The sequence below is a fragment of the Schistocerca americana genome, chromosome 5 (genome assembly GCF_021461395.2).
Source record: "Schistocerca americana isolate TAMUIC-IGC-003095 chromosome 5, iqSchAmer2.1, whole genome shotgun sequence".
In the NCBI taxonomy this organism is placed as follows: domain Eukaryota; kingdom Metazoa; phylum Arthropoda; class Insecta; order Orthoptera; family Acrididae; genus Schistocerca; species Schistocerca americana.
The window spans coordinates 491,183,474-491,206,268 of NC_060123.1; the positions used below are offsets into that span (position 1 = coordinate 491,183,474).

Below are 22,795 nucleotides of genomic sequence, written 5' to 3' on the forward strand. Positions count from 1 at the left end.
AAAGATTGGGATACATTGTAACTATTTTGTTTTTCTTAATATTAATGTTGTTTTTTGTTGCTTATGTAAAATTGTTTCCTATTCTTAACCTGTTGTGTATGTTTGTGTGAACCTGTACAATGTAAATGGTGTACGTGCGTAAAAGGCATCTGGTAGTAAAAAAAAAAAAAAAAAAAAAAAAAAAAAAATATATATATATATATATATATATATATATATATATATATACTTGCAGTTCCAATACGCAAAGCTAACAGAGTAAAAATTCTACATTAAATTACAAACCAAACTTTTAAAGAATACCCATCCAAACTGTGAAAATGCCCTGTAAATTTATGTAGCCAAATCGATTAAATAAATTTCCGGACACTAAACATGCGAATGTAACACTGCACTGTAAGAGAAAGAATGTCTGCGTAAGAAATAGGATATGAACTGGCCTTTGCCTAAACTGACCCAAAAGATAATTTTCAAATGCAATGCTTAACTGTCTACGAACTTATTATGCCCTGGCTGTGCCGCTAAACTGACCCTAACGGACTTCTGTGACTGATCTTGCGGCAAGGGAAATTCGGTACTGCTCGAAAGTGACGAATGTTGACATGCAGGGCAGCAGCAAGCCAGCAAAAGGAAATAAACCTTACACAAGCGCAGAGGAAGCAAATGCAATTGTACCAAGCACATCATGAATGACTGTGTTGCGCTAAGTGAAGTGTGTCGACATAAGATTACAAAACGATTTTCGTGAGGAGATGGTGGACGCATTTGAATTTACTGAATGATGTAGAAGAGCCTAGCATTCAATAACTTTGACTCTGATTCCTTAACAATTACAACAATCTTTACCAAATAAGTTACTTATAAAATAGTAGTTGCTGAAATAGTAAAGAGCGGTGAACCTACAACTCTGAGTGCAAACCAGAGCTTAATCTCTTCCCGACGGTCAAACTGACTGACCTGAACCAATAAAAAGTAATTAATGCTAAAAATTTGCCTTTCTCAAACTCATCATAGATTACGTGCGAACAAGGCATGCAGCAATAACGTTACCTGAATGCCTTAACACTACTGAAACCAGTCTTTTAAAGTCATACCTCCAAAAAGCAACATCCTCTGCATTTGCGTATCTGTGATCTAGTTATTTCCAGACTGCTCAGCAGTGTGACTAACACAACTCCCTCACTCACTGCTCACTCTATGCTACACTGGTAACGACGATGCTACTGACAATCCAAAGATCACATAGCTTGTAGTCAGAACCTCTGTGGCGTAACGTACCGACTATTAAAGACTTCTGTCTGAAATAATCCAGAGGACACATATGAAGTATGACACATTGAATGGAAAGAGGGTTCGCATCACTTAAACTGAATACCAAAAATAAACGCGAAGACTTACAAAATGGAACAAACAGTTGAGGATATAGTGTGTAGGGTGGCAAAACGTGGCAGGCGGCATCAAACAACGACTCAATAAAGCTACGGATTATAGATGATGATGATTTTAGGTGGGGATTCACTCCACATCATGGTCAACCGCGACGGATTATAGGTTACATATCTCAGTGGGAACATCAGATAATGAACTTTTGTTTCTGTAAGTGTAAACATATTCCATTTCAGCATCGGTAGCTAATTGCCCGATCCAGTGAGCTAGTAGGAACCGTGGTCAAAACGCACTGTCAGGCGTATGCTTTGGAGGCGTCGAAGTTCTCATCAGCTGGCCACTGGCGCCTGGGGGCGGTGGGCGGACTGGGTGTCCCGCCCCTGATGTAAGCGGCACAAAGCGGGCACGCTCGTGCTTTGGAGCTGTTCCAGCGCCACCAGGGGGAAACACGAGCCCAAAATACTGTACGCAGCGCAGACCGAGGGAGGCGAGACCGAGCGTATCGACAGGACCGCCCCGTTTTCTCTCGCGCCGCAGGACCACAGAGATCCGCTCACCGGTTCAGCAAAACAAAGTTAACAGTAGCTGCTCTTGTTACTGACAAGAACGCCAGATATCCCTGGCTCGAGTATTTGACTAATAATCAGTAGATAATAAATACAGACGAATTTCGTGGCAGAGACATCACCGTGAATTCACTAACATGCTCCTCAAACAACTGTAGTGCGATGCGGACCTTCTGACACTGCCCATGCCACAGTCGGATGCTCTGAGTTGCGCAGTGCCGTACTTACGTCGTAACTGAATAGCGCCTGTCGAAACGGGTAACTTTAGTTGCTGTATTATCGCCGTCTTAATTCGAATCGCACTGGGTACTGAACGAGCGAGTGGCCTGCTTTATGAAGATTCTACCACTAACCATGAGAACCGCTAGCGTAAAATGACGTGAATACAAACAATGGGGTGAACAGAATCGAAACTTCGAAAGAAGTTCTATGCTGTCGCATCGGAAGACACTCGAAGGTTTGTTTGTATAAGCAGACAGTGAACTAATCGAACAGGGAAATTATGAATTTCAAAGTTGGCGAAACTTGTCAGTCGATGCTTTGCTCACTCTATGACAAACATGAAATGTGGTGCTGAATTTACTTCTTTCAAACTTTATTTGTAAATACCAATCTAAATTGTCTTATTTTAATATAAGTATCTGGTAAGCAACTTTGCAATCCAGTTGCATCAGGTTAACTCCTGAGTGTAATTTGATCACCGATGACCGTGACAAATAAATCATTAATACTACAATCCCTCAGTATGCACATATTATACCCTGATCCCTCTGAACACTCTCCTTAAGGGTGCTCCATTTTTTTTACCAGCAGTGTATGATATAGTACAAACTGTGTCTTACAGGCGGCTGAGTTATTCACCAACACACTTGACTTCATAACTTTGGACTCGGTGATTTTCTTACTAGAAAGATAATTTTCTCTGAAAGTCAGTATTGTCAAGCTACATGAATCAGCCTCCACGATGACTGTCGGCCGATTATTTTCGTTGACGCTGTTTTGTCTAGGCAGGTTCTTAAGCTAACAATCATTTTCTTATTAGATGTACAGAACACTTTCAATGAGCTGTTTGTGCTGTAATGAATCTAGACCAGGGTCCGCTTAAGGTGAGAGCGACACAAGCGACCGCTTGGGCACCGAGCTGACTGCAGCGCATACACAAGGTTTATCGTAGCTAGCAGCCAAAACTGACACGGGTAAAAGTAGACGATGAAGATCGGTTGATGGAGGAGGGGGAGGTGGGGGTGGACGCCAAATGGCCTGTCGTTTGTGTGGAAATACGTCCTCGAAACTACCCTGAACTAGACACAAGGAAGCGCTACAATTTAAAAACTACGTACAGTCCTGTACCAGACAAGCGCGAATCAGTAATACTTCCTCAAATTTTATTCTGAAAGGACTAACATGACGACAGATCAACAGCACACCACGGCAGTCCCAGACGAATTGCCGGCGTCCAGCACTTTCAGGCATTGAAGGTAAAGTCTTCTCGGTTGTCAGGCCGCATTATGTTCCGCTTCAATTACTTCTTACACAATCGACAATTCGATTCTTCTTCTGAGTTATCATTCAGGATCTTCTGGTGTTCCCGTTTATCTGGCTGTTCAGCCAAACTGGAATACAAAAAGAATCTTTAGAAGTTCCCGGGGGAGCCGTCGGAACGTCAGTTGTGTAATAAGAAATTGAAGCGGAAAAAGGCGCTGTCTGACTAGAAGACTTTGCCTTCAGTGACAACAGCCATCAAAATTTGCACACACACACACTTCCAAATACGTTATACATACATAACTGATACACACTAGGTGATTTTTTATACTGTGTACAAACTCTACGGATTGATCGATGAGAGGGTACGCAACAAAAAAGACCTAATGAACTTATGTCGCCGGCCGAAGTGGCCGAGCGGTTCTAGGCGCTTCAGCTGGAACCGCGCGACCGCTACGGTCGCAGGTTCGAATCCTGCCTCGGGCACGGATGTGTGTGATGTCCTTAGGTTAGATAAGTTTAAGTAGTTCTGTTCTAGGGGACTGATGACCTCAGATGTTAAGTCCCATAGTGCTCAGAGCCATTTCAACCATTTGAACTTATGTCCGGAAATGCATGTTCCCATGCTAGAGGCCATTTATTCAGTCATAAATTGTTACAAAGACATACATTGTTACAGAGACTACGGTCTAATCCATGGCTGTGCCATGCAGCCGCAGTTAAAGTATCTGTTGAAAATGGTTTCAATGTTCCTCAATGCGTGCGTGTACGCGCCGTAGCATGTTCTGTCTCACACGTTCACATCGGCCAGGTTGCATCCGAACAGTATCAAAGGCAGCATGCTCCAGTATCTCCACATCTCGAATGAGCTCTGCATACTTTTGAAATGCCCTCATAAGCAGAAATCGCACGGGTTGAGATCGGTGAGCGAGCAGGCCATGCAACTAGACCCCCTCGTCCGATCCATCGACCAGGGAAGAGACGCTCGAGATGCGCCCTTGACATTGATGGCAAAGTGGGTTGGAGCACCATCATGTAGCAGCCACATAACCCTTCGAATCATCAATGTCACCCGCAAGAAACGCCTATAGTTCCGGCCTGTTAGGTGACGTGGAAGGAAGACTGGTCCCAAAATACGATCGCCAGTTATCCCGGCCCATACATTCCGGCTACACCGATGCTGATGATTCACTGCCACCATACCATGGGGACTCTGCATACTATCCCACCGATGACTATTATGAAAGTTGAAGAGACCACTCAGCGTAAAGATGGTCCCATCTGTGAATAGGATGGATGACATAAATCCCGGTGTCGTGTTAGCCTGGTAAAAAAAAAAAAACTACTCCCGCTGTGGAAAGTCGTGGTGGCCGAGCGGTTCTAGGCGCTTCAGTCCGGAACCGCGCTACTGTTACGGTCACGGGTTCGAATCCTGCCTCGGGCATGGATGTTTGTGATGTCCTTATGTTAGTTAGGTTTAAGTAGTTCTAAGTTCTAGGGGCCTGATGACCTCATATGTTAAGTCCCATAATGCTCAGAGACATTTGAACAATTTTTTGTCGCTAGTAAGCAAATGACTCTGAGCACTATGGGACCCAACATCCGTGGTCATCAGTCCCCTAGAGCTTAGAACTAATTAAACCTAACTAACCTAAGGACATCACACACATCCATGCCTGAGGGAGGATTCGAACCTGCGACCGTAGCAGTTGCGCGGTTCCGGACTCAGCGCCTAGAACCGCTAGACCACCGCGGCCGGCTCGCTAGTAAGCCCTACACAAGCTGTGACTGATCAAGGTAGTAACTATTGTCATGGAGAATGTTCCACACGCTCGTCTGACTTACCCTTCTTTTTATATTCTTCTTAAAAACAACAAAATTTTATTTATATTTCAACCTCAAATTAATTTTATTTTGAATCACTCTTTGTAAATTTTGTAGATAAAACAAAAGGAAAGAAAACTGTAAAAAGATGAAAAACGAAAATTGTAAGATGTACGACCTGTTTTAAACATCAGGTAACAGGTCTATAATTTGGCAATAAATAAATAAAAAATAAAAATAAATTACCCTGTACTGGTGGGTCAACTGCCTGGTAATGACACGGCGATCACCTTCCACAGTGTTAATCACATTTCCCTCCAAGTCTGGTGTCCGAACATATCGGGTACGGCCTTCATGATTTCTAGTTTCCTGAAGAGACAGACAAACGGCAAAACACTGTTGCAAACATTGAATGCTGGGTGTTGTCGGCGGGGATAAGTCTCTTGATACAACTTTGCTGCCGCCGCCCGTTGCCATTTGCCTATCCATAAGTAAACACCCTGTCGGTAAGCTCTTGATTCGAATACGGAACCATTTTGTACAACGCTGTATCACATCCACTGCAAGATGAGTCAGCAAGAGACGTGAATCGGACACAACATTACCAAGAGAGGGCGCTAGTGCATGACGTATGAGGGACAGTACCGTCCTCTAGGAGGAAACCGTGCATTCTGTAGCTGTGGCTGCAAGGTACAGCGCTTATTATACCGCAGTCTCTGTAGCAAAGTGTGGTTGAATAAACGGTCTCTAGCATGGAAACCATGCATTTCTGGACGTAAGTTCATTAGACGTTTTTCGTTCTGTATAGGCTCAATTTCTAGAGTTTTGTAGCGGTGGAAGAAATCACCCTGTATGATAAAATCACTGTGTGGCAAGCATACTCGTACAAGCTCCGAAAATAAGGTATTCTAGTGAGAATCATATTATTTGGGCCAGTCTTGTCTAAGTGTTGTTAAAATTCACACCATCATCTTTTTGTTCTTTCCTTGCACCTGGTCGTTTGGTTTTGATTTTGATTTGGACTCCGCTTTCTTGACTTTTTTGGGCAGTTTTATCTGTGAGAATATTAATTATCATTTGCAGCTCTTTTAAGTCTTCCTCCGTTTCCTTAAAGCGTTTTTTGTGAAAATTCATATTTGTTTAGTCTAAGAGTTTGTTCAAAAAAGTTAGTCCTTCTTTAGCTCACTGTGTCTGAGAGTTTTTCGGTTGTTTGGTACGGTGGTTTCATTTCTGATCATCTTTATTAGAATTGAAATCGTTAACACAAAGGACAGTCGCTCACTGATCGTCATTTGGGTTGTTTCGAAAATTCACCTTAAGCAAACACTATTTACTTCCTTTTAGTCAACCAGACATGTTTCTACACCTATATGTCATCTTCTGAAGGTCAAATTTTATTTCTGAAAAGTAAAAGTTTATCATTTATGTATTGCGGGTCTAAAGTTACAGCATGGACATTTCGTCCGGTTTGTTTCGATTGTTTACATCGAAATTACATTGTTAGTGAAAATACGTTATTATAGATGGGTTTCTGAGCCCTTTTGTGTCTTTTTTGCCAGTATGTCACCGCGAAGAAAAATTTTATGCATTTCTGAAGCACTTTTTCTTGAGTAGTGGTATGTATGTTACTGTACTTACATTTTCCGTCCTGTTGCGTCTCACTGTTGGATGTGTACTGGTACTGAGTACTCTTTTTCCACACTGTTATTTATAAAATTTCACTCACAACTTTAATTCACACGTAGTTTCCAAAGAAAGTGATTGAGATGCGTTATGTTGTCGTCACTGAACACTTGTTCATCGCATGTTTAATGTGGCGCTAGTTTTGAATGTTTCGAGCTCTTGTGGTGTATATGTGCTGGGACTGGAGGGTGGTATTATGTTGTGTGTGTGTGCGTGTGTGTGTGTGTGTGTGTGTGTGTGTGTGTGTGTGTGTGTGCGTGCATATCCATGTCTGCTTCTGCGTCTGTCTGTCTGGCTGTGGGTGGGTGTGAAAATGAGAGGAGGAAGTGGGAGATTGAGAAAGAGAGACAGAAAGATGGAAAACGGGGGAGGGGAAAGTAAAGTTGCGAGCGAAATCTTGTAAATAGCAGTGTGAAAACAGTGTACTCAATAGCAACACAAAGAGATGCCCACCAATCGAAATAAACCAAATAAAATGCACATGTTATTATTTTTAGACCTACACCAGATGAATGATTATAAACTTTACATTATACTTAACAGAAATAAAATTTGACGAACAGAAAATGGCACATGGGTGTCTAAACAGGTCTGGGTGAATGAAAAGAAATAAACAGTGTTTTCTTAATGCGGATTTCAAATAAAAACACAGTTTAAATACTAAACACGGGAAAACGTCAAGAGCAACTTCAGACCTGTGTAGGGTGACAAATAGTCATCCTGTACTTTGTTTCGATCTATTATGTTTGTGCCTTGGTGTAATTATTGTGGTCTAAAGTTTTTAGTGAGTAAGCAACAGCGTAAAACTTTACGTTAGTTGTTCACACAGTTGGCTACATATTCTGTACCTAAACTACAGTAAAATGTAGCCTACTGCGAAATCAGAAAGTGCCGCCCTGAGTCACGGTCATTGTTCGAGGGTGCCATGACTTATCGCGATTAACGTTCAGCTCACCAGCATTGTCTACGTTCCTCGTTAGAAGATACAAGTAACACATAAACATACAATAGACAGGCAGACACCACCGGCACCGGGAGGAATTCCATTCAGAACGAGTCCGCTTCGTGAGAAATATACCCCAGAAAAGCAAGTAAATTCTATATCTGACGGAACTGCTTTTTCGTTTCGAATTACGGTGTACGTCCGTTCAAGAGCAGACAATGAGAGATCCGTAATCTATTCACAAAGTGTACGCGATGCTACGCAAATACGAAGTTTTCATTGTTTAAGAAAGGAGAGGAGTCGGTCCATAATACTGTAGAGTTAAGGCATGAATAAAACAGAGGCAGCAAGGAAAAGCTCTCCTTTTTCTTCGATAAAAGGAGCAAATAAATAAGTTATTATCGAAACGCAAGTATTTCTTTTTTTCTCGAATTTCTCTTTGGTAGCACTCATTCTGTTTGGTGACACTGTACATAAAACATTCCCAGGAGTCTTTTCGCTATTTATTTAAATTACTGAAAGAAACTCACAGTTTGTTTCCTTACTAAAGGAAGTGTTTGTTCCATTATCGTTTTTCAAAAGATATGTTTGTCTTTACAGGCATCCATTCTGAGTAGATTTGTGAGCACTCTAAAACTGATAACTGGGTGCTGCTGCATTGCTGCTGGCAGTGCTGTTCAAAAATAAAATAGACGTTGTACACTCAGGCGAAAAGCTTAAAGACGATGGTAACTTACGTGTGATGTGTCACTACCAAGAAACATAGTTCGATGAAACTCGAACAAGCAGGAAGAAATGCTACAGTACAATACAATAGTTACTGAAAATAATATGCAATGAGACGAGTGGAAACGATATTTATATTCAAGGACATTAATTACACTGAAGTCACCACGACCCATGATAGTCCCCTGGACATCACAAAAGGCGGAACAGGGTTTTAATAGAGTGTGTGGTCGCCAAATACGACAGCGCATGCTATGCGACGTGTTTAGGCTGGTGGGAAAATTCACTCCTCTACCAGTGCGGTTGACAATTGCCAGGTGGTCGTTCATGCATGTGCACATACTGCAATACGGCGCCCTCCCCCCCTCCCAAGGGCATTTCACATGTGCTCGGAGGGAATTAAATCGGGGGAACTAGCAGACCAGTCCATTCGCCGAATATCCTGTCGTTCCAACGCCTCCTCCACCTGCGCTGTTCGGAACAGTCGCGTGCTGTCATCCATAAAAATGAAGTAGAGACCGAATGGAACCCTGAAAAGATGTAGATGGAGGAAGAGTGAAGTGTCTCAACAATGTCGACCGGTGTGTGTATACTAGGACAGTTAACATTTTTTTTAAAAATATTGGGAATCCGATATATAGATATATGTATAAAATGTGTCGCTATCGTCCACCGACTTATGAAAAAATGTATCGATATATCGAGGGAAAAACATCGACGGACCAGTCTATAAAAATACCGGCTGCACATTGTAAATATACTGCCGGCTTTAGAAAAAAATGTTCAAATGTGTGTGAAATCTTATGGGACTTAACTGCTAAGGTCATCAGTCCCTAAGCTTACACACTACTTAACCTAAATTATCCTAAGGACAAACACACACACACACACACCCATGCCCGAGGGAGGACTCAAACCACCGCCGGGACCAGCCGCACAGTTAATGACTGCAGCGCCTGAGACCGCTCGGCTAATCCCGCGCGGCCCGGTTTTAGAACTGTCTATTTAAGTATTGATTTATTCTGTAGATCAACAAGCTAACAGCCTGCTTATCCTTCCTACAGCAAGAAATGAAAGGAAAACGATGCACATTCACGCTTGGTTATAACCACTTTGTTAACAATGGTATCTGCATGTAAGTGGCACAATGAAAGGTGTCTGATCTGTCCGTCGTTCAGATTCCTCTCATACCGGATTTGTCCGGAAACTTCATGTCGACTCGCCTGTTTTTTTCATTTCTGTAAACGCCAGCGACTCAGCAGTTGTAGTGTCAAAACTGCGTGGTGAAGTTAAGCGTTGCAGTTTCTATTGGCAGCGCCAAGCGCCAATTATGCCATCATTTCCCCTCGTACGTCTCCCATCGCGAAGACCAGTCTCGCCATTTAGATTTTTGTTCATCATTTTCAGCAACTGTTTTCGAAGAATGCAGATGTGAGGAAGCAGCACACTATTAGCCTTAAAAACCGTTTTTCAACGCAATTGATGTGCTGATTCCATTCATGCCGCCACTCCCCCACCCCTTTCCGGCACCCGTAAATTCGGATGTCTTCTTTGTGCCACCTATATACTTGCTTGACACAGTCAAAGAGAACGACTGGACATGATGAAAGGCCGGCCGGAGTGGCCGTGCGGTTCTAGGCGCTAAAATTTGGAACCGCGAGACCGCTACGGTCGCAGGTTCGAATACTGCCTCGGGCATGGATGTGTATGATGTACTTAGGTTAGTTAGGTTTAATTAGTTCTAAGTTCTAGGCGGAGGCTGTGGACAGAATCCAGCTCAAGACAATGAATCTCCCCACCGACTTTGGGGCCCTGCGAGACCTAGTCAAAAAGGTATTCGAAAGACGCAATGAAAATTCGATATTGACGAATTATACAACCAATCCGTAATAACAAATGGCAGAGTAGCCCACGACTGTTCCAAAAACTGGCCAAAATCACACCTACTTCCCACGTGAGCCAAATTAAACGTGGGTCAGATCAACACTCATAATAGCAAACTAGTCTTGCAGGAACTCCGGAAGGTGGTGGAGGAGAAGAGTCTAGATGTACTCTGTTTGCAGCAACCGTACTCCCAAGCGGGGTGAATCCCATTCATGGCTGCCAACTAGCAAGTGATACACTGTGAAGGAGAGCCAAAAGCAGCAGTCGTAATTACCAACAGAACACTCAGAGCCACAGTCCTTGCGCAGTTTTCTGGCGAACACTGCAATATCGTGGAGCTGCAAACGCCCACAGGAGTGCTATACATAACCAACATGTACTTCAAAAAAGGTTCAAATGGCTCTTAGCACTATGGGACTTAACAGCTGTGGTCATCAGTCCCCTAGAACTTAGAAGTACTTAAACCTAACTAACCTAAGGACATCACACACATCCGTTCCCGAGGCAGGATTCGAACCTGCGACCGCAGCAGTCGCGCGGTTCCGGACTGAGCGCCTAGAACCGCTAGACCACCGCGGCCGGCAACATGTACTTCCAATATGGACGAGAAATAGATGAATTTCTGGAGAAACTTACACAAGTAGCCACGGCATTGGAGGGAAGCAGGATGCTCGTGACTGCAGATATAAATGCAAAGTCCCCCCTATGGTTCAGTGGCACGCAAGACGATCGTGGACAAAAGGCTGAGGAGACAATCATGGCATTCCAACTGGTGGTTGCCAACCAACAAGGGAACCCCCCCCCCCCCCCCACCTATTCCGGCGGTGGGGGAGAAGGCACAAATATTGATGTTACACTGGTAACACCAAATCTCACCACAAAAGTCGCCAACTGGAGAGTGTGGGACAGAACAACCACCAGTGATCACAACTTAATCACTTTCACTATAGGGGAAAAGGAGTGCCACTGGGACATGGGGTGGGAACTACAGCTCAACTACAACAAGACCAATTGGGACCGCCTCGCGGAAGAGTGCGACATCTCGACACTGCTGGAGGGTGACGAAAACGTGGAGGAGTACGCCGAAGAACTGGTACAAGCGATCACCATGGCGGTAGGAGCAGCTGTACCAACCAGGAGGAGTGCCGTTGCGGCCACCCCCACATCATGGTCTGTCGAACTAGGACAGATGCGCCAGGCTGTAAGGAGGGTGAGGAGGTACTACCAGCTGAGTGTCGTCTGTTGAGAAAAACAAAGATGGTTGCAGATCTGCAGAGAAAGTAAGGAGCAATTTCAGCAGGAGCTCAGGGCAGTAAGGATCAGAAGTTGGGAAAACTATGTGAAAAGCCAATTGGCTACAGACCCTTGGGGAGTCCCGTACAAACTAGTAAGGGAAAAAATAAGATCACGTATGGTGCTATCTACCGTCAGGGACGGGGACCGGATGACCTGCACATGGCAGGAAGCTGCCGAGGCCCTCCTTCGGGTCCTGTTACCTGACGATGTGGAGGAAAATGACACAGAAGAACAGAAAAGAATAAGAAGAGAAGTCCTAAGGGCATATGAGAAAAACACCAGAACTTACCCCTTCTCTGAAGAGGAAGTTGCTGCCCAGAACAAGGTCCTCAAGAGGGGAAAGGCTCCTGGTCCAGATGGCATTACTGCGGAGGTGGTGCAATTCCTTGCCCCCCAGCTGGTAGCTCCTCTCACTAAGTTATACAACGAGTGCCTGAGACTCGGGAAATTCCCAGCAATTTGGAAAAAGGTAAACGTAAACATAATCAAAAAGGGTCCAGATAAAGATCCCACTGAAATCAAGTCGTACAGACCCATCTGCTTATTAGACATACTGGGCAAACTTTTTGAGAGGCTACTGGCAAACAGACTGACAGCACACCGTATGCTGTGCGGGATGAGTGACAGACAATTCGGTTTCCGGACTGGGCGTTCTGCGTCTGACGCAATCGCCGTGGCTGCCGAGGTCTGTGACTCCGCCCCGCACAAGTATGTCGTCGGCATCATGGTGGACATCAGTGGCGCCTTCGACAACCTGTGGTGCCCCTCACTCTTTTCCTGCTTACGGGAGACGAACTGTCCAGTGCTACTATACGGCTGTCTGAGGTGCTATTGTGCAGACAGAGATGTCTGGCTGTCGGCCCCTAGCGGCAAAGTCAGTAAGACAGTGACCAAAGGATGTCCTCAAGACTCTGTCCTAGGCCCTCTCTTTTGGGATATCAATATGGAGCCGTTACTGGAAGACCTGAAGAGCAGTGACGATGTGCTAGAGGTCATAGCTTACGCAGACGACCTCCTCCTGCTGGTCGGCGGCCGTAGCCGCGAGGACTTAGAGCCTAAAGTGGAGAGTGCCAAAACCATACTCACATCATGGTGTCACAAAACAAAAATGACGATCGCGCCCAGTAAATCAACGTATCTGTTACTCAAAGGCCAACTGGTCAGAAATCCCACTGTAAGAGTCAATGGCTCGCCAGTTCTTCGGCGCCGCGAGGCCCGATATCTTGGTGTAGTCATCGATGAGAGGTGGAACTTCGCATCACATATTGATACCGTATCTCAAAAATCCTTGGTTTTACTAAACAACCTCATTGGAATAGGCCTCAAACGATTTCACCTTCCATCCAATTTAATCAAATTATATCACAATAGTATCTTAACCTCAATAGTAGGATACGGATCAGGGGTCTGGGCACACAGACTCACGAGGGTCATTCCTGCTATGGCCGTAAGAAGAGTGCAGCGGAACATACTCCTACGTTCAGCAGGGGCATACAGAGGGGCGCTTCTAGTGCTAATGCGGATCTGTCCACTGGACTTTAAAATCCGTGAGTAGGCAGCCTGGTACTGGGCGAAGAAGGAGAATAGGGATAAGATCAGGGAGATACTTGGGGTTTACGCTGGAGATAAAAACGCGATTAAAAAGAGAGGGATCGAACTATGGCAGGAACAGTGGAACAAAGAGGATACGGGACGCAGAAGCTATGAGCTGCTACCGAACATAGAGGAACGAGCAAAACTTACATTTTTCACGCCTACGAGAGGAATGCTGCACTTTCTTACTGGACATGGACCCTACCCAACATATCTATGTCGGTTTGGGAAGCAGGCTACACCCGTGTGTGACTGTGGTGCCGTACAAGGCACCCCAGAACATGTGGTGTATGAGTGCCACCTCTTCGATGACGTAGCCAACGACCTACGACAACAGCTTCCGAATAACGACACGGACCACCTACTAAGGCACGACAACACCTTCAATGTCTTGAATAAGCTAACAGATGAAATCTCGAAAAAAGTCCTTAAGAACTTCCTAATGGACAACCATTAAATAGCAAAAAAATTCACCAATTCAGGCTCCGTGCACCTTTCCTGTACCGCCGGGCCGGGACTTGGCCAGCCGCTTCACGGCGGGAATCTGCCATGCTCTGGACTACGGGGGGGAGGGTGTACAAAAACCGGATAGGACCACGCACCAATTATGACTCTATGTAAATCTAAGTTAGACGTAGAAGATAGGATAAGGCTTTAGGATAGACTGCAGCGATACCAAGTTACGGGCCAGCCCAGTGCCAGGGCATGCCCACTGGGATTAGCTCAGTGGGCCAGGCCAACATCTATTAGGTTTGTAGGAGCACTGGCATACCTGTAACGCCGCAGGTAGCATAAGTTTCTTCGTAGATTAAGTAGATTAAGAACCACATAGCGGTAAGAATACAATTAAGATTACCTGTAGTGTAGAATAGAGAGCTGCATTTCTTCTGTATGATAATAGGACCCACTAATGTAGTTAGGTAGTCGGTTAATATGTATAATGTAATGAATTTGAATAAAGTTCTAAGCGACTGATGACCTCAGAAGTTAAGTCGCATAGTGCTCAGAGCCATTTGAACCATGATGAAAGCTCAAAATCTAAAAAGACTCCTTCACACAGTCAAAGTAAAATTATCTTATACTACAATTTCAAAAGAACAATTTCAAATATTTACCAAAAATTGCGAAAAAATATAATATAAAATAAAAATAGCGGCAATCGATGTTGCTATTTAGATATAGATATATAGGGCGAAGAAATATCGGTTGTACATACCGATATTTTTTGGAGGATTTCATCTATAAATCGATACGTCGGTATCCTATTAACAGCCCTGGTGCGTAACGTGTTAAAAGAACTGGAGGTCTGTACCCCCATACAATATTACACCTGGACCATCGAAACGATTATGTTCGACAATAGCCTTGTATGCAGACAGGTGGGAACAAGAAATGCACACAAGGAACACTGTCGAACAGGATGACTCCGGGGTTACGGTGTGGGAAGGCATAGCGTTGCATGAACGAACTGACCTCCAACTCTAAACACGTGGAGGCTCTTGCGAACGAAAGCTTTCCGCATAAGAAGAACAATTTTAGTGGTGACTCACTCACTCTTGACGACATACTCTCAACAATCTTGAAACGTAACCTTCACAACACAGGACCCACGACTTCCATTTTACGCTGCTTTCGTAAGCTCCAAGCTGTCATCTCGGCGAAATTGTTTTACCGTCCACGCCTTTCGTCAAGCGAACATAGAAGAAGACTGCAGGCATTTTCAGTGGCTACGTTCTGCATTCACTAACAGAACTGAGGGAGATGCTGCTGCCTGCCAAGACTTTTCAAAACTTTCTCTGCAATAAGTTTTGGAATACATCTGCTGTCGTGAGAAATCGGAAGCCTTTAAGACAAACTTCTCCTGAATAGTGGAATCTCGCTCTGGTGTTCAGAATCAATAGCCTCTTCCCTCCCCCTTCCCATCTCTCTCTATCTCTCTCTCTCTCGCTGTCTCTCTCTCTCTCTCTCTCTCTCTCTCTCGCTGTCTCTCTCTCTCTCTCTCTCTCTCTCTCCCTCCCTCTCTCTGTCTGTCTGCCTGCCTCTCTCTAGGGCGTATCACAGCCTTGTTTGGTATTTTACACTTGGCCTCATGGAGGTAATGCCTCTTTGTGGTAACAGGAGATACTATGTGCTGGAACAAAGAGGTTTTTGAAATGTATTCATGTGTACGTGTATTAGCACCAGCTGAAAGTGTATTGACTCTTCTACATCCGCGAGTAGCTGTACATTAGCGCACGCGTCACAACACAGGAGAGGAGATCGTATACGGAAGAATACGCGACACCAAGCGGCAGACGAGCTAAACACGGCTGAGGGACGACGGACGTGTGACAGACAAGGACGAGACACTTAGAGTTGTGACCAGAGAGAAACACCAAGTGCCAAGCGAGGTTGTTAATGAATAAAGACACAAAGGAATTTCGACATGAGGCTGCTAGTGGGCATTGATTTACAACAATGGGGAAAGCTGATCATTTGTGCCGGACCGGGATTCCTGCTTACTAGGCTGATGCCCTGACCTCTGAGCCATTCAGACACAGCAATCATCGCAGCTGCAGAGACTACGCTAGCACGCCTCGCGTCGTACCCAAAACTGACGTAGCGCCCCTGCGCCGATTCCCGTTAAGAGTTCGAGCATCTGCACTGAAGGGATGCCCGAAAGAACAGACACCACATGTATCATTAAGGCGACACTGGCCAGTGATCCCGTCAATGCAGATGCACACCACACTCGAACTCTTAACGGGAATCGGCGAAACGCCGCGAGTAATGATGATAATGGGCAGGGCCAGTACGTGAGTTACGAATTTAGCTCTGACAGGAGGCGTGCTAGGGAAGTCCACGCAGCTGCGGGAACCACTGTATCCGGATGGCTCAGTGGTCAGAGCACCTGCCCATTAAGCGGGGTGCCCGGGTTCGAATCCCATCCCAGCACAAATTTTCGACTTTCCTCACTGATGTAAATCAATGCAGCTATATGCCGTAATTCGTTTTTCCCTTGACTGATAATGGCTGCAACATCAGAATGTTGTCAGACCTGTCAGACAAGTCTGAAAGACAGATACCACATATATAATGTTATTCAATAGCACATAACACAGCGATGACAGTAATCGAATGTATCAGACGCGAGTACAGAAGTGAATAACAGCTCGCTAGGCGGCCGTATTTACGCCGGCTCCGAGGAAAACTATAGGCCGACTTATTCACATGGCTAGATAGGAGGCGCACCCGCTAAGCGATACTATGCCCTCTAATGACCATATAGGTCAATTAGCTCCGATGAGCATTCAACTTCCGTGGAACCGGAAACCAGAGACTCTACCACCTTTTGTGGATCATATTCAATTTCGGAGCCTCGTCGTCGTCGTCATCATCATCATCATCATCATCATCATCATCATCAATATCAACAACAACAACATTGGCATCATAGATTAGATCTATTGGCCTGTTACGCCTCAGAACTATTCAGGTCATCTTTTGTTCAAAATGGTTCAAATGGCTCTGAGCTCTATGGGACTTAACTTCCGAGGTTATCAGTCTCCTAGAACTTAGAACTACTTAAACCTAACTAACCTAAGGACATCACACACATCCATGCCCGAGGCAGGATTCGAACCTGCGGCCGTAGCAGTCACGCGGTTCCAGACTGAAGCACCTAGAACCGCTCGGCCACTCATCTTTTGTAAGGATGGCTAATATTTCGGGGGTATATTGTAAAGAATCTGAGTGATATTATTGTTTACCTTGCGCAGAACAATACTTTTCACTATATTCTGTATTTCTTCAACAGATCTGGAAATGATGATGTTTAATTCCTGTCTGATATCAATCTACTTATCATCTAGGAGGGATTATCATGCTACATAGCAGAGAAACCTCATTTCATATGATCCATTTTGGCATACTTGGTTAGGGAAGAGCTCTGTATAGTATGAGCTGGGGTTCTGTTCGAACGTTAGGTCTTATTGTTGGTCGCCTCGTGCCACGAAAGTGCTTAAGTCTTTGAAGCTTTATTTTAATATTGTCTGACATTGATGATACCGCAGATATTTAAATGTATTTAATTGTACGATTATTAGTCCAGTTATAATTTTTGGCAACGGCTTTGCCGCTGTGGATACACTGGTTCCCGTCAGATACCGAAGTTAATAGCTGTCGGGCATTGCTGGCACTTCGATGGGTGACCATCCGGACCGCCATGCGCTGTTGCCATTTTTCGGGGTGCATTCAGCCTTGTGATGCCAATTGAGGAGCTACTCTATCGAATAGTAGCGGCTCTGCTCAAAGAAAACCGTCATAACGACCGGGAGAGCGGTGTGCTGACCACACTCCCCTCCTATCTGCATCCTCATTTAGGGTGACACGGCGGTCGGATCGCCCACTTGTGACCTGAAGATGCAGTGCTTTTATTATAATTTTTAGTAGTATTGGTTTTAATCTTCGTCAGCACTATCTTATGTACTTACCAGTTGTTTTTATTTTTGCTCCCATTTTATTCAGAGTATACTCTGTGTCCACGTATTTGGAATTGATCATACAACACAGGATAGTTGCGCACTAATTCGGCAAGTTTTCCGTGATTTATGTTTATGATGCACGACAACACGACAGCCTGACCGATAACACAACAGCCTGACCGTGCCGCGGCTGTGAAGTCAGAGAATTTCAGCCCGAAGAAATGAACCGATCATGGTACGGCGCCGGCGGTAGCACGATTTACACTGTCAAGGTCACGCCATGGGCGAATGTGAACACTGCCTTTAAATTCCTAGAACAATGCCTTCAGACACTTCGATGGCATAGCGGCTCGCGTCATCTGTGATGTGTGAGAAATGGCATTTAGTGGATACAGGGTGATTATGATTAAAGTTAACCTTTCAACACAATCTAGAAATAATACCAATGGTCAGAATGACATCAAACTGCAACGGAAAATTATCGGAGAAGGGGGATAACATACGGCAGGAGAAAAAAATAGTGTGAAAATTCATCAATAGATGGCTCTGTATGTGTCAGAATACGTAAATGAAAACACCTGTCATGCGCACGACCCACTGAAATTGATATAAACACGCCGGGTACACGGGTATTCCTCCTTTCGCGTCTTCGACGTTCGCCATGACTGTCTCAATGCAGGACCGCGCTCTTCTTGTAAAGCTGTATTACGAGAATGATGACTGTGCACACGTTGCTCTGCAGAAATTCCGGATATTGAGGGGTTTGAAAAAGGGCGCTGGTCCGATGACTGGCGTGGGTCTGGAGAAAATTATTCGTAAATTCGAAAAGACGGGTTATTTTGGCGTGCAACCTGGTACAGTAGGGAAACGAATTGATTCGACATCAGTGGAAGCAGTGGCGACAGCAATGCAGGAGGAGACGAGTGGTGGTGTGCAAACGTGTAGTGCGTGGAGAATTGCCCGAACATTGGACATACCCGAGAGCACGCTGCGTAAAATCCTACGAAATATCCTTACTTTGCTATCCATTCAAAATTACCTATGTGCAAGAGTTGCTTCCTGTTGACCTGTCAGCAAGAGAGACCTATGCTTTAGAATTTGTTGCTCGCAAGGAAGCGGACAATGATTGGCTGTGGAAGACTTTGTGGACAGATGAAGCGCACTTCCATGTGGCAGGATATGTCAGTACACAGAACTGTCGAATACGGGCAATGGAAAATCCACATGCAAACCAACCAGTACCACTTCATCCTGAAAAGGTCACTGTGTGATGCCGGTTTACGGCATCATTTATCATAAAAATGGTTCAAATGGCTCTGAGCACTACGGGGCTTAACATCTGAGGTCATCAGTCCCCTAGAATTAGAACTACTGAAACCTAACTAACCTAAGGACATCACACACGTCCACGCCCGAGGCAGGATTCGAACCTGCGACCTTACCAGCCATTTATCATAGGGCCATATTTTTTCGAAGAGACAGGTCCTTCCGCTCCTGTTACCTGTACCATCACTTTTTAAGCGCTATGAGAGTCTTTCGCGCAACCACGTCGTTCTGGCTCTCCAACAGCGATGTGTGGATGTGATCATTTTTATGCAAGATAGGACGCCTCCGCACTTTTCAAATCCAGTTAAGCAGGTGCTGAAGCACCATTGCCCTACTGCCTGGCTGTCCCGATCATCTGATCTTAACCCGTGTGACTCCTTGCTGTGGGGCTATCTGAAAGACGTTATGTTCAGTGTTCCGATTGCAAACTTAGCTGCATTGAACGCAAGCATTGCGCAACACATTCTGAGCGTGAGCGCGTAAACACTTCGATCAGTTGTGGAACATGCTGTTTCTCGATTTCAACTTGTTGCAGAAAACGGTGGACAGCATATTGACCATGTCTTGCGCCAGTCACACGGAAATTAATAATCCGATTTGATTTTGACTGATGCATTTTATTCGGTATTTGGCCACAGGACAACTGAAAACCGATGTGAATGATTCTTTTTATGCGGTTTTTGGCCTCATGGCAATTAAAATCCCATTTTCCCATCCTATGTGATATAACCTTGCCGTTGTGGATGGGTTTAAGTAACTAATATTATCACATCTGTGCATCCATGCACACTGATTAGTACAGCTTGTTTACGTCAGATGTACACCTTAGGCATCATTGTACAATTCATTTGTCACTGTTGTCGACCACTATTAAATTATGATGCTTACAGCGCCATCTAGTGCTACATTTTGTAACTATTTATTTTTCTCCCTTCTCCGATAATTGCAATTTGACATCATTCTGACCAGTGGTGTTATCTCTACAGTGGTTTGAAAGTTTAACTTTAATTATAATCACCCTGTATATTAAGAGTTCATTCCATTATTCTGGTACATAGCCTGTCTGGCAACATTTATTCATGAAATTGAAATTGGAACCTGCCGTCTGTTATTAAAACGAAATAATAAACGTCGGTTCTAAGCAACTACCCCCTGCGATACGTAATCGATAAAAGCAGCTGATCGCGAACTAAATATTGGTTGTGTAAGAGATGCGTTTAAGGTAGCCGGCCATTTATAAGGAGACGCCTGCTGCCGTACTCAGCGTGCTCGGACGTCACAGCGTCACGTCACAGCGTCACACACGACCTTCTCTCCAAACGATGAGCGCCTGCACTTAGGAGGAAGCCGCGCCTTGACGCTTCCCTGTTCTGTACAGTACGAGACCCACTAAAGGAAACCGAACACTAGCTGGTTTCTCTTTGTGGCGAAAATAAGGCAGTAAAATTTTTTCTTTGGAAGCTCTGAAAAATTCAGCGAATAACTTTGCCACATGAGACTTCAGGCATCAAAAGTGAAAACAACTTCGAGACTGAAGCATCTTTCACTTGACATATAATCGATGGCAGATCATCTAAGCAGCATTACATGCGAAACTTGAAACAATATACAACGGAAGTTTCCACATGTTAGCAGGTGGGATCTTTTCATACCTGCCTATTCGCTATGCTGTCATGAAGTTCCTGCAATAGTGATATCTTTGTCGAACGTCATTTACGAACTTCACGTTTTTCCATGGATGAAGGCGCTTTATAAAAAGTTGGTCATAGCTTCAACAGTGCAGCAATGGGGAATCATGTCCCATGAACAGAAATTCCACGATATTTGTGAGTTGTTCTTGCAGTTCGCATCTGGACGAAATTGCAAACACGAAAAAAAAGTGACATGTTTTCTCAATATTTTTGTACGCTATGTAATCTTAGTTGATTCTCTTGTTAACTGTAAACAAACGCTGGACGGATATATAGTGTTACACTTTGACAGACTGGCACCAAATTGAAACTCTTATTCACTTTGCTTTGTTGATTATTATTTCATCCTTAAATGAGTTCATTCTCTGATGTGGACAAGGCAAGAGGTACAAAACAAATACCATGAGGGGCTGCCATCACACAGGCATTGCCTATCGTCTGGCGTCTCTCAGCTTCGTGCAGCAGCCTCCACGTGGCGTTCACAAACACGGACCTCTTCATGCTTCCGCCGCACTTCCTCTAGCGCGTCGTGTACGTCCACCCATAGTGTGAACAGCCAATAGGGAACACGGTCAACCGTGGACTACTTCGCTTCCGCCTTATAATGGCAACTACCAAAACATGACACGCCGCAGACGCCTACACAATACTTGCGGACACAGCAGTCACTATTTAAAGAAAACTATGACCAATAACGGAGAGTCTGCAAACGTTAATATCAGTGACACGTCCAACATCATAGACTACCAAGAGACAGCAAACTTAGATTTTGGACATCAAGTATAATACATTAAACTGTACCAAAGCTGACTACCGGTTTGTAATGTACTCTTAATCAATGTCATTTGTTATGTCTTTTTGTGCTGCCACATCTTTGTTACAGCGCTAGTCTAGCAAACAAGTATTTATTTGCAAGCGCGAACGTCAGTCACCACTAAGGAACCATAGCAATGAAACAGTCCTCTTCTTAATTGAAGACAATGTCTGTAAATGAGCCCGCAACAATATTTGGCACTTTATTTTCACAAGTCCGTCTTGATCACACAGATTTCTTACACTTTATTACCGGTTTCGGCATGCTGCCATCCTCAGATCTGTTACAAAAATAAATATTGTGTAAGCGACAGGTTCAATAAGTTAACGCTAAATTTAACAAGTCTTAGTGATACATAAAAAATAAAATTCTAAAATGTTTATAAACACGTATAGCAGTCATACATACGATAGAAATATTTTGATGTAAGTTATCGTCAAGTTAAATATGTGAGTACATGGTACGTGCTGGTAATACTCAGATTTATACCGAGCGAGATGGCGCAGTGGTTAGCACACTGGACTCGCATTCGGTAGGACGGCGGTTCAATCCCGCGTCCGCTCATCCTGATTTAGGTTTTCCGTGATTTCCCTAAACCGTTCCAGGCAAATGCTGGGATGGTTCCTTTGGAAGGGCACGTCCGACTTCCTTCCCCATCCTTCCCTAATCCGATGAGACCGATGACCTCGCTGCTTGGTCTCTTCCCCCAGACAATCCAATCAGATTTATACAAGAGACTAAAGCCAGCGGAGGGCACTTTAGATAGAGCGCATATTAAACCAGTGTCGCCAATGTGATGATTAAATTGCGGCATGCACACTTAAATTTTTTTAAATTACTTCCCACAGCAAAACGAGCGTCTGACAATAAAACGTAACTCATTCGATTCATACTTAAAATGCCATAAAAAGTACAAGTACTAATATAATACAGCCACTAGCCTGACTAGGTAAAACATACAACCTGATTAATCTAGTACAAAAAGTGTAACAATAAAATAAAATATCTAAAAAATCATCCAGCCTGACAGATCAGTTACCATAAACGTAATTGTAGTACAATTAATAAAACAGTAACTATACGTTAGAGGTCAAAGATATCTATAGTCGATATTA

The 22,795-nt window shown here is 44.2% G+C and overlaps 1 protein-coding gene across 1 annotated transcript in view; it reads right to left on the reverse strand.

The window, feature by feature from the left end:
* Positions 1 to 22,795, reverse strand: part of LOC124615911 (high affinity cAMP-specific and IBMX-insensitive 3',5'-cyclic phosphodiesterase 8A) — a 1,662,866-nt gene that overhangs the window by 1,148,355 nt on the left and 491,716 nt on the right. The window lies entirely within an intron of this gene.